Source organism: Stegodyphus dumicola, chromosome 1 (genome assembly GCF_044657685.1).
Source record: "Stegodyphus dumicola isolate Sdum_Otavi_A_Nest chromosome 1, ASM4465768v1".
Taxonomy (NCBI): Eukaryota; Metazoa; Arthropoda; class Arachnida; order Araneae; family Eresidae; genus Stegodyphus; species Stegodyphus dumicola.
Genome location: NC_140768.1, coordinates 77,958,506 through 77,970,559, shown reverse-complemented (window position 1 = coordinate 77,970,559; position 12,054 = coordinate 77,958,506). Strand labels below are relative to the sequence as shown.

Here is a 12,054-nt window from a genome sequence, read left to right as displayed (position 1 = left end):
CCAAATGAGAAATCTACTACACAACTTTTCTTTTATACAGTGCATCAGATGTCCTTTCTCCCTCCTGCGTCGTCTAAATGCGCTGAAATGATAATCACTCGCATATCTCAACTTCTTCCTTTCAGGTGATTTTTTTGACGTTCGTCAGATCATTCATTTCTGGTGTTGCAAATTTAATGGTCAGCAGTGTATATGCTCTTACGAGTTTACTTATATTAAATTTTAATTAGCTCCGTAAAATTTGCTTATGATGATGAGATGCAGGTGGTTTTGATTCTGATACGGCCGATTGCTTGCTTCACTACCAGCTGTTATACAAATTCATTTGCGTTGCCATTCTTACTTCATGTTTTTTAAATTTCTGTTTGTGTCGAGTTATTAGCACCAAAATAGATAAGAAGAAAAGAAGAGCAAAAATAAAAATTTGAACTGTTTCAGTTTCCTTTAAAATTAAAACTTTTCTAAGCATTGATTTAATGGTTTTCTAAAGATCAAATATTTAATTAATAGTTGAAATCAATGTAAAATTTATCTCTCCTAATTAGTTCTAATTCTCAAACGTAGAAGTCATCTGCTAAGAAAAACAAGATAAAGACAAATGAAAGGTAAAATTAGCAGTAAGTTTTAGCATATTCAGCTTTAACTCATTATGAGACAAATATTTGTTGATAACTTTACTTCAGTGGTGCTTATCATTAACTTCCCTCAGTTTATTATTACCACTCATTACTGAAACTTTTATGAAAATCGTTTCAGTGACAAATGGAATGTATTATTTTGCTGTTAATTAAGTAAGGTCTGGAATGGTTATGAGTATGGTTATGAGTCACCAAGTAAGTAGTTTAACCACTGGATATATGGCCATTAACTGAGATATTTTGTAGTGTAGATTAAACGTTATAAAAGCTTAACTATTAGATAAATATTTTTATTATAAAATATCCGTTGCTAAATCGCAATACTATAATAGCTGAATAAAAATGTACGAGATTTAACATCTTTCTAAAGGAGGGAAGGGAAGAAAATTTGTGGGGAGAAAAAATTCTAATGGAAATAGTTCAAAACATGTAATACATTAAAATTGTCAATTTTAATTTACCATTATCGGTGTAGGAAAATGGGCGAAAAAAGATGGTTTGTTTTCCGGTATAAAAATATTTTTTTAATCGCGGAAGTTATATACCAATCAGTTTAAAAATTTAGCCACAGCTGAAAGATATACGAAAAAAACTGAAATAGGTCACGGTATTTCGCACTGGATAGTTAAATTTAATGACTGTGGTTAGAAAATTTAACTAGCTAGATATCGATAATAACATGTAGTTAAGTGAGAGGACCGATAAATCATTGAAAAAACACTTACCCTCCTTACGGCACATGACATGTGTGAGTAATGGCAAAACATATTTTTGTTTCTCGCTGTGACTTGCAGAGTTTATTTTTATCATATTACCAAGCACAGTATTGTATTTCGAGATTAAAAGATCATAAATGTAAGTGCAATAAGTACAATAAAAGTAGTTTTTTTTTAACTAATTTCAATCTGCTTCGCTGTTTTGTATTTCTTCTCTTGGAAATGCTTTTAAATAAATCTTTTCTACAAACTTTCTTTTAAAAAGAATTTCTTCGAAAACTTTCTTTTGAAAAGACTTTTAAATAAATTGGGAAAGTTTCCTCATTAGAATTTCAGTTAAAAAACCTCAGCGAATAGTTAAAAACCTTCCGAACTTCTATATGCACCGATAAATTTAAATCTGCTTCTTTAATCTGTTAAAATGAATAATATTTAACATTCTCTTTCGATTGGACAATTCGTCTAGCAGAATTATTTACGCTTGCGAAAGAGTGAATTTTCTGAAATAAGTCGGCTTTGCTTCTTTTTTTTTTTTTTTTTTTTTTTTTTTTTTTTTTATTTTCTCCTTTTATCTAGTTCATTTTTAGAGCTTTTTTATTATAGGGAATTCAAAATCCTTTAAAATAGCAACGCAGTTCTGCAGAGTTTCGGTAATAAGACGGCTTTTAAGAAAACTTGCCTTCCTCCCTTCTTTTTCTGAAGAGATAGTAAGATAAACAACCCACAAAGAAAACATCACCACCTTTAACCATTTTTCAGTATATAATGTTATTGAAAGCTTGCGAGTAAAATACTAAATCTAACAGCTAAAAAAACTCACCTATTTCTGAAGGATCTGGAGATGGTAATTGAACTGAAAAAAACCAAAGCTGAATTTTGATACTTAAAATATTACGATGACTTTTAGAAACTTTGAAAAAGGGGGACTTTTTAATGGTTTACAAAATATATGGAACAAACCAACAATACAATCCTTCTGAAGAAAACCCTGATTTCCTAACAAAAATAATGTAGCTCTGGTTTGTCATGGGAAATTGCACTTTGTCAGATTTTGCATTATAAAATTATCATAAAATAATATATACTTCCATACGTAAAGTTACCAGACTACAAGTATTATTCCTAATTAGTACAAGAATTACTCCAGTGTACATGATGTTGTACATGGAATTAACCAGAAAGAAATTCTTTTGCGTTATGTTTTAGAAAACAATGTTGACGGAACTTAATTATTTTGCTTTATGTTCCTGAGATATCATCTATCATCTATATTACAAATTCTAGATTCGAAAGCTTTTTTCATATTTATTTGCTATCCAAGGGCCAGAGTTAGAATGCATAAGACCTGTTTCCGTAACTTTTTATTCGTTTTATGTTTAGTTCTTCAGGAAGCGCGGATTGTTAAGTTGCGAGGTAACTCTGCAATTATCACAACGAGAGTAACTATACTTGTGATGCTTATTGGAGCAACTCAGAAACAGTGATGCTGCTGCTGAAGAGATAGACTTGATATACTAACTTCGGTGACTGGTCGCATTGATTATTTAGTTCAGGAAGAAATTTGAATTTGGGAAAAAGGAGATCCCGTTAGCCTTTAACTCCTTTAACAGGGATCGGAGAATAATGTTTGCTGTAAGCAATTGTCTTTAAGTTGTACGTAAGTTATTTTTAAATTGAAGATTTTAGTTATTTTGAATTCTGTAACAGAATTAAATTCAGTAATAAAGTTTGTTTGATTTTGTTTTTGACTTGAGTCAATTTCAAGTTAGATGTCACAAGGAAAAATTAGTTACATAGATTCAAGATGCTTCTCTTGTATCTATGCATGCAGCAACAAGATGCCACGTATTTAAATGATGAAAACATAAAAACATAATGCTAAAATGTAATATATCAAGCTAAATCGAAAGGAAATATAAACCTGATAAAAACCATATCTCAAAATACCGCATGCACATGAAAATGTCATCAACAAAGATTTCCTGTGTATTTTAGCAAGCAAAACAAGAAAGCTAAGCATATCTGAACTGAAATTTATAGTTAGCTGAAGATATATTTTTATTTTTATCTTAGACAATTCCCTTTAACACAATTTTACCTTTCAGCCTTCTAGTTAGACCAAATCCTAAATGTATCGTGATCGTTTCTTTTTTTAACTATAAATTTCTGGACTAAATGAACATTTTCAAAATTTAATTTTTATTATTTTTCTTTCGACAACTTTGAATGGGTTTTTTTCTTTCAGAAATTATCTCTTTAATTGTAGTTTTCAGTATATCATATATGTGATCAGAGAATTTTAATCAAGCAAAAGGGAACATCTACAAATTGCGAAAGACATGCTTTATGTATTCATATAGTATAAAAATATATGCAGAAATTTACTACTGTTATAAGGTATTTCTCCCGCTTTTACAGCGTGCTTTCGTGGTGTAGTGGTTCTGCACGCTGTGTCGGTACTTCAGAGGTCCGTGGTTCGATTCCCGGCGAAAGCGGTTGCTAATTTTTCATCTTAACTGCTTCCAAAAAGTACTTAATGTCTATACACTGTGTTCAAGAAGTATCCAGAATGATTCATTTAAAATACGCGCGATCAAGAAATTCCTTCCAAAAATGATTTTATTGTGAAGTTTTTGCATTAAAATTTATTTAGGATTCAGGATACATTTAATACTAAAGTTTGCACGTAACAACTATTGTATTCTCAAATTTTTAACACAGCAGAGAACGTTCTCTGTCCTCAACGCTTTATATCTCTATAATTTGAAGAGTTTAATTTTCGTGTTTTAAAAAATTGTATTGAGTGTTATTCGCACTAAAAAAGTTACCTGAAAAGATATTTGGTATTAAAAAGAACCAGTCCTTCCAGATAAGGATATTATTATAATTCGTAATGTACACATTTTAAGAATGTGAGAAAAAATTTTACTACCTCCCATTCACAACCTTTTAACTACCAATCACAAAAATAAAAATGCAGAAGGTGTTTCCACGTTTTAGAACGATTTTGGGGGCATTTAAATGTATTTAAAATGCAAAAAATATTTTTTTAAATTTTTGATCTGATAGCCCTTTTTTCTAGATCATACATACGTCTGCACCATGATTTCCATGCTAGGATTTTCCAGCGGTATTGATTTTCATTCTTCATCCACTTCTTTAGGAGTTCATCAGCTACAATGGGTTTACCCTCAGAAAGAGGTTTTTTCAAGAGACCATAGACGAAACAGTCAATGGAAACATCAGGAGACCTCACAGGAGTACATTAAATACGCATATATGCCATACTTGTATCAGTTTTTATTTTTTCAATGCATGCAGTGATACTTTTCGAAGTATGACTTGTTGCATTGTTTTGATGAATTTTAATTCTTTGAAATTCCCTGGGATGAAGAAATGCAATTTCTTCTGCAAATATCGGACGTAAAACTCTCTCTTAATAATGCGTTGAATTGATTTTAACATTTTTTCCCAGTCCTTCTGTTTTTAATTTCTCCTTGTAAGACTCCGACAGTCATAAACCCCTTACTGAAACTCTCTTTGCATTGACAGAATCAGGTCTGTACATTTTTTCTTTTTGTTTTTGATCATAAGTAATCCTTTTTTTTCGTTGCAGTCATTTAGGTAAGCCCATGTTTCATCAAGGGTCACAATGTATGTCCATTTATCTCCTAATAAATAGATTTCATACGTAGTTCTACAAACTGTTGTTCATTGAGCCACATGCCTCAGGAAAAGCTGATAAACATTATGGTTTTTAGCTTTTTCAAGATATAAATCTCGGTTTATTATCTTTTTAGTGTTGATACAAATTATTTAAAGACTTCGCAATTGATTTGTACATCAGAGGATTTTCTCTTGTCACCAATGATTTGACTTTAGAAACGTTAAATACAGTGCCTAGATTTTTCGGGTAGTCGTTTGGAATCTTCCTTCCATATAAAAATAATGGCAAATGGTTTTTCCTTTCCGATTAATAATGATGTTCTTTAGCACTTATAAATTTTAAACCCATGCATTTACAACATTTTTGAGTAATGGAGCAAAAATATTTCTCTTCGAAAAGCGAAAAATCATATTCATCAGATCACAGCTTGTTTACATGGGACACTTAAAAAGAAAAATTAATTTAAATGTAGTAAATGATATTTGCTTTTTAGCTGTAGCCAGAAATTGTTATTCCAAAGTATTCGCTTTCTTTTTTTAATTCATCATCGAAATCGTTGTAAAAATGCATAAACACCCTTTGTAAAACCTTTTGTGTACCTGTAATTTTTGCCCTTCCACACAATCTTTCTGTTCCTGCACAATCAATATGCTTTAATCTGCGGAGAGCCTCAACCAAGCAGCAACATACAGATATTTTATATTTAATAATAAAAATCAAAATTGATGCGTCAGAAACAGAGGTAGCAATTCCGATTTTTTAACAGAGTTTATTGATTAAATACTTCTATGTAATCCAGTCCGTGCTGCCTTTCCCAAATTTGTTGCAGTTTTTACATACAGGATGTTCTTAATAAAGGTGTATCCAAGCCGATCCAAAGTGCGCTAATTTGATCTATTAGAGGCATTCTGCTTTTGTAGTAAAAATATACATGCTACAGGAACTGGGAATACTTTACTTTGAACACCTTGTAATAAATTATTTTGCAATTAAGTGTGAAAACGTTTATCCAATTGTGAAGTTCCTTTACGTTAATTAACCAGTTATTTTATATTTTAGATCGGCACTATCACTTCTTCCATTCCGTTTTCCTCCAGAATGCAAATTCACATCGCATGTATTAAAGGTGAATTTTTTAGATTGTAAGACAAAACATGTTCTGCCTGTCGTGGCCGTGTTACTAACTTACTATCTCAGATAAGAGGTTTTATCTTCGGCCGCGCCTTCTCTTCTTATTTAGTTTTAACAGTCTTTTAGTTGTTATTTAGACTTAGCGATAAGTCGCTTAACGTCTAGCAAGTGTTAGATACTTTAGATGATGCCTAAACATGTTAAACTCTGCACAATGACATAAAAATACTGATAAAATTTAAGGAAAAAAAACAGTCAAAATACATTTCTGCGGAAATTTATTTCGAGCAGTTACATTAACAGTAACTGTAATTAATCCCTTAATATTTTCCAAAAATAGAACTAAAATTGTGGTATCTTCATATCGTGCATTATTTATCAGAATTAAAAAAGATATTCTAAAAAAGCAATGACTTGGCATTAGAAATGGAGGCACATTTAACCGATTAATAGCACATCAACGTAACTTGTAAACAGAAAAGCTGATTATTTGCACTGTATTCGTCACTTCAAGTTCTGAAGGGGAAAAAATTATCTTTCATATCTATCACATTTATTTTATTTATTTAGTGATGTTCAGGGTGTCTCCCCCCCCCAGTCAGCATAGTGATCAGGGAAGCTGACTGCGATGCCAAAGGACCTGGTTTCGAATCCCGGAGGAGGCATGATTGTAACTGTCCGTCCCTTCATAGGAAAGGCGATGGTGGCCCACCTATTAGGTGCCTCCCTAATAAAGAGACCACCATATCTGGCCTTGTATAAATTAATGGACTGGGTTACATTTGTAATTAATTGTTCACAATCTGCCATTGGAAAAAAAAAAGATGTTGTTCAGGGTGGTTTCGTTTCACTTAGGCAAACATCTTTAAAAATGTTTCAAAAACATAAACAGACTACTCTTTTCTGCCAAAAACAAGAATTTTTTCTACATTTTTCTAGCCGTTATCAATGCAGACAAAGCAATGTCTACACATATTTACAGAAAAGACAACATGCTTTATAATACCTGAGAAGTTTAAAGCGTACCCTTATTCCTAAGTTTATTTTTCGGCTTGCCAATTTTTTATTTATTAAAATAGTTTTACCAATTAAAGTCAACATATAATCCCGCTGAGCTGTGTTAGGGGAACTAATCTCCATGGATAATAAATATCTTGAATAAACTCAATACATTTATAGTAATATAGGAAATATGTTTTAATTTCAGTGATGGCAATTTCTAGAAGTTCCAGAAACCTGAAATTTTCTTTACAGATTTATAGTTATTTTAGTTTTAAATATTTTTATCTGTAAAGAATAAAGTACTATATATTATTTGTATTTTTACTTCTCTATTTAAGAGTTTCTTGGTTTAAAATAGACTCCCATTTTAAAGGATGACTGGGATTTTTAGGGGACCCAATCGCCAAATCCTGTGTGAGGGGAGTCATCATCCAACACCCTTTTAGTTCGGTCGCCACTGTGGAGTCTTTAGGATTTTAAAGCAGGAGTAATGAAAAATGAGCAACACCTTCGACGGGAATCGAACCGCAGACCGCTGGAATACGCGCCCAGCGCGCACCACCACACCACGAAGGCATGCCAAGAAGGCGGGAAAAATACCTAATAATATAACTCGATGTCATTTCTTTTAGTATTCTAGTCAATGTGTAGGTATTCAGTTGAAAGACAGTGTAGTAAGATTACGAAACAACAGCAAAATACTTGAATTTAAATCTTACTCTTGCCTGTTTTACAAATACATCAAAACAAAATAGTGAATTAGAAAATAAAAGGAAGAATACTTTACCACCATCCAGAATACCAGAGAAGATCCGCATCTTCTCTTAAGCGTAAGAACAATAAAATGAGTAAACAAGTTAGTAAGTATCAAAGCCCTGAGACAGTCAAAAGCATTAAGTATCATATGTCGCAAAAAAGAGTAAAATGAAATATACAGAAGTTAATTTTGCAAATGCTACTCAAATGTAACAAACGTAGCATATATAAAACTCTAAAGTTTAGACAGTTAACTCACTTCTAAAACTTTATGATCTTATTTTCCTTCAAAAGAAAACTTATATTTTTTTTAATCAATTGTTAAAATATCTGTTCTTTCTCGCAAAATAATGTTAGTCTGCTGTGTCGTGAGTTAAGATTATATTTTGACACACTGTTTTATATGTTTCGTGACAGCACAGTAATTGCTACTTCAATATAAAACGAGATCTGACATTACACGCATAGTTATTGTTTCTGAAGTGTAAGAGAAAATAGCAGACATTTCTGTATTTATTACATTTTTTAAGAATGGCGTTACTCGTTTCAGAGAACTGGATTATCAGAAATTATTTACTGCGTCTTGTTAATATACCTTTTTTTTTTTTTTTTTTTTTTTTTTGGGAGGGGGGGGGGTCAATGCTGCACTAAAAGAAAAAAAATCTAATTTGCGTTTTCGTGAAGTTTAAACAAAAGAAATTAATTATTCTTTACATCTTGATTATTCTTTACATTTCATTACTTATTCTGTCATATGTGGAAAATGCTTTTGAAAATAATAGCACTACTTTCTATTGATAGCCTTTTTCTACTGTTTTTAATTAGTAAAGCCCAATACGTAAAAAGAAAGGGTTTTAGAAAAAACTGTTATTAGTCATTTCTTTCCTTTGTTCTCAATAAAACTTCAAATGCAAAATTTAAATGTTGACTGATTTGTTAATAATTATCATTATGATGATTATGCATAATAGTCTAACTGACGGACTAGGGACTTACTGTCCATTACAAATTGCAGATAAACGTAAAATTTTTTTCATTTAAAGGATTCGATGCTGAACGAAAATTAAAAAAACAAACCTCTGCTTTGAAATGTAACAAATCTTTTATTTCAAAATTTTCTTCTCAAGCAGAAACGAATTGAAGTCTGAACCTGAATACATTTATTTATAGATTTACGTAATAATAAACATCAAAATTTAAAAAAAAATCTAAATTTGTTTTAAATCTTTAGCATTTCTCCATTTAAAAACGTTTTTATTAATTTATGTGTTTCTATTAAAAGCATTACCGTTTAACATGACTGGCGCTATTTGCATAATTTTGAAAGTATGTAACACGTGTACATATGGCTTTGAATGACATTACTATTTTCTTAACTAATTTTGAGGATATGAAGAAGTTATATATTATACTTAGCCCTTACTTTGCTCGTTTGACATTATGAACCTATGAATATGCCACGTCTTTTACTGCTAAGCTTGGGCTCAATTTGGTGCATTTTGTTTATTGCAGTTACTATGTATTGATACGACAAGTTAATATACTAAATTTCTGTGTTCATCATAATAGTGCATAGTTTTGCGAAATCGTAAAGTAAAAATTCAATTAATAAAAAATGTATAATACTTTTTTTTCTTATTTCAGTATGCTTTCATTCATCACCAGCATAAAAACGCCGTAATTTGCTAAAGTATTTATTCGACCCACACACTCGCATAGTACATGCAAGCATATATGTATATAATTAATAAAAAGTTACTAGAATATCATAATTTTTAATAATTAAAAGTTTACGAATGCTTTTGCACTTCATCTAAAAGTATTCATTCCAAACAAGCACTTCACTCAGGGAGAAACGATGAAAGAGCCCACATGTGTTTACATACGAGTGAAAAGTCGAAAACTCCTTACACTTATTTGTATTCGTATTTTCTAACGACACAGCGCCAAGCTTTAGGAACAGTTCGTTCTTTGAAAGTGCTAAATCTCATGAAGATTCAGCGAAAAAAATAATTTCTTGGTGAAAACTTTCATTAAATGCAATAATATTTTATTCTTCAGAACATGCGCTTCATTTCAAACTCTTCTGAAAATGGCAAGGAAAAATCATAGAACTTCCAACAAAATTACACTCTACAGAGAAAAAGTTACGACTAAATACACGAAGGCTCGTTGCCGAACAAAAACATGAAAGTTTCAAGAGACTTACTTCGTCCAGAGGGAGCTAGTCGTTCATTCCAGTCTGGGGAGCACAAATCAGCACAGTGTCACTTTCGACTGAAGCAAATTGAAACAACTTTCAATCTGAATCACTTGAGGTGGTGTGTGGAGAGACGCTCTAAATCTGTCTCCAGGGGCAGGCGACTCACATGAGGTTGCCATGACGCTCAGCGTGTCAACAAAACATGATGCTCTCGGAAAGCAACGGTTTCTGTTGTCGGAAGAGGAAAGTGGGAAAAAACAATTGATTATATCGGTCACAGACACGCGTTAGCCAGAGTCTAGCGTGATAAATCTTTTCTTCCCCTTTTGCCTATTCGCCTACAGACTTACACCACTTTAGGCCAAGCAACATATATCTTCCTGTTTAACATATTGAGAACGAACTGGCTCTTGATCTGTACATATGGCAAAATTCGTTTTTGTATATTTATAATAAACTGAATTTATTTACCGTATTCTTACGCAATTACGAATTTAAAATCACAAATTAACATAAATTTGCTGTGTCATTATGCAAAAACCCAACCATCTTCCTGCTATGATTTCACAATACTTTCTATCACTTCCAATTTGATATGAAGTGAGGAAAACAATATCTTCTATGAATCAACAGATGGCAGTTGATGGAAGTGGAAACTCATGGCGGCTACCAGAGGTTAGCAGAAATTGTCTCCAGCCCCCCCCCCAATCATGTATAAATTTATTGCAACAAAAATATTTTGACATGGCCAGATAAGAGCTGATAGTACATAGGTGATACAATACGGATTATTTTTTCCAGCACATAATGAACAGTTTGATCTTGCAAAAGTTAAGCATATCTTTCTAAGTTAGCATATCTAAGCATTTCTGACTAAATATGTAAGTTTAGAGCGCAATATATAGCAAATTATTAATTAAATTAAAATTAATATTTAAAATTAAACTAAAACGGGTAATATTCACCTAAAATTAAAATAAAATTAAACTAGAATGTTGAATCAGTTTTTCTTCTTATAATGTGAATCCCTGGTACGGTTGTCCCGTTCACACAGGAATGCAATAACTAAGTATTTTTATTTCTTATTTCGATTAAAATCGGTAAATTACCAAGGATGGTAAACTTACCTGTTCTGTAAAGTTATATTTTTGAAGTTTTCGCCGTAATTTTCCAAGTTCCAGTGCTGATTTTGCGCCCTTTGAGTAATTGAGCTTCCCCACACTCACGCAGCGGGTTGCGGGGGCGTTGTTTAGGCCCCTTTGTTAATTTTATTAATTGATTGTTTTTGACCGATATAATCAATTTTTTATAGAGATTTTCTTGATACTGTGACGTTTCCATACGCTAAAAAATATTTCTTTATCTAATCAGCTGTACCAGATGAACACTCACCTCTCTCTTCCAATCAAATATTTTTAATGTCATTTTAATGTTTAACAACCTCTAAACAGTAAAGAATGGGCACTTATATAACAAAATCGAGCTGAACAGTAATAGTAATTTCAACAGCAGTCTGTGTATTCCCCAAGGGTCGAATGTTTTACTTATGGATCCTATTTTTATTGCTTTTCTATATATATGAGGGGGCGGACTAGTTCTGTCTACATTTACCGAGTTCGGTTAAACCTGGCGTTCAAACCTTCTGCACTAATACTCTGTTTTATATAGCTTCATTCTCAAATCACTATTAGAAGTTAACTATCTTTCTTGATGCTTACAGTGGTACACAAGATAAAACTTAAAGGGTAAAAATCTAATTCAGAACTTTAAATTGCGCTGTTTGCGGTATTACAATCAAAAATTGTGCAAAACAAATATTCCGACTTCTCGTCAACAGCAGTTCGCTGCTGGGTTACAATATATGGCTGGACAATATATACAACATATGGTACATTACCAACAAACTCTAATCGATACTACAACACAATTTGGTGGGACGGG

At 32.0% G+C, this 12,054-nt stretch overlaps 1 protein-coding gene across 1 annotated transcript in view; it reads right to left on the bottom strand.

Moving 5' to 3' along the window:
- LOC118182148 (uncharacterized) overlaps positions 1 to 10,274 on the bottom strand; it is a 57,373-nt gene extending 47,099 nt beyond the window's left edge. Inside the window, exon 1 of the mRNA XM_035351459.2 lies at positions 10,120 to 10,274. The gene's annotated coding sequence lies outside the window, so the exon portion shown is untranslated. The remainder of the gene's footprint in view (positions 1 to 10,119) is intronic.
- Positions 10,275 to 12,054: the final 1,780 nt, after the last annotated feature.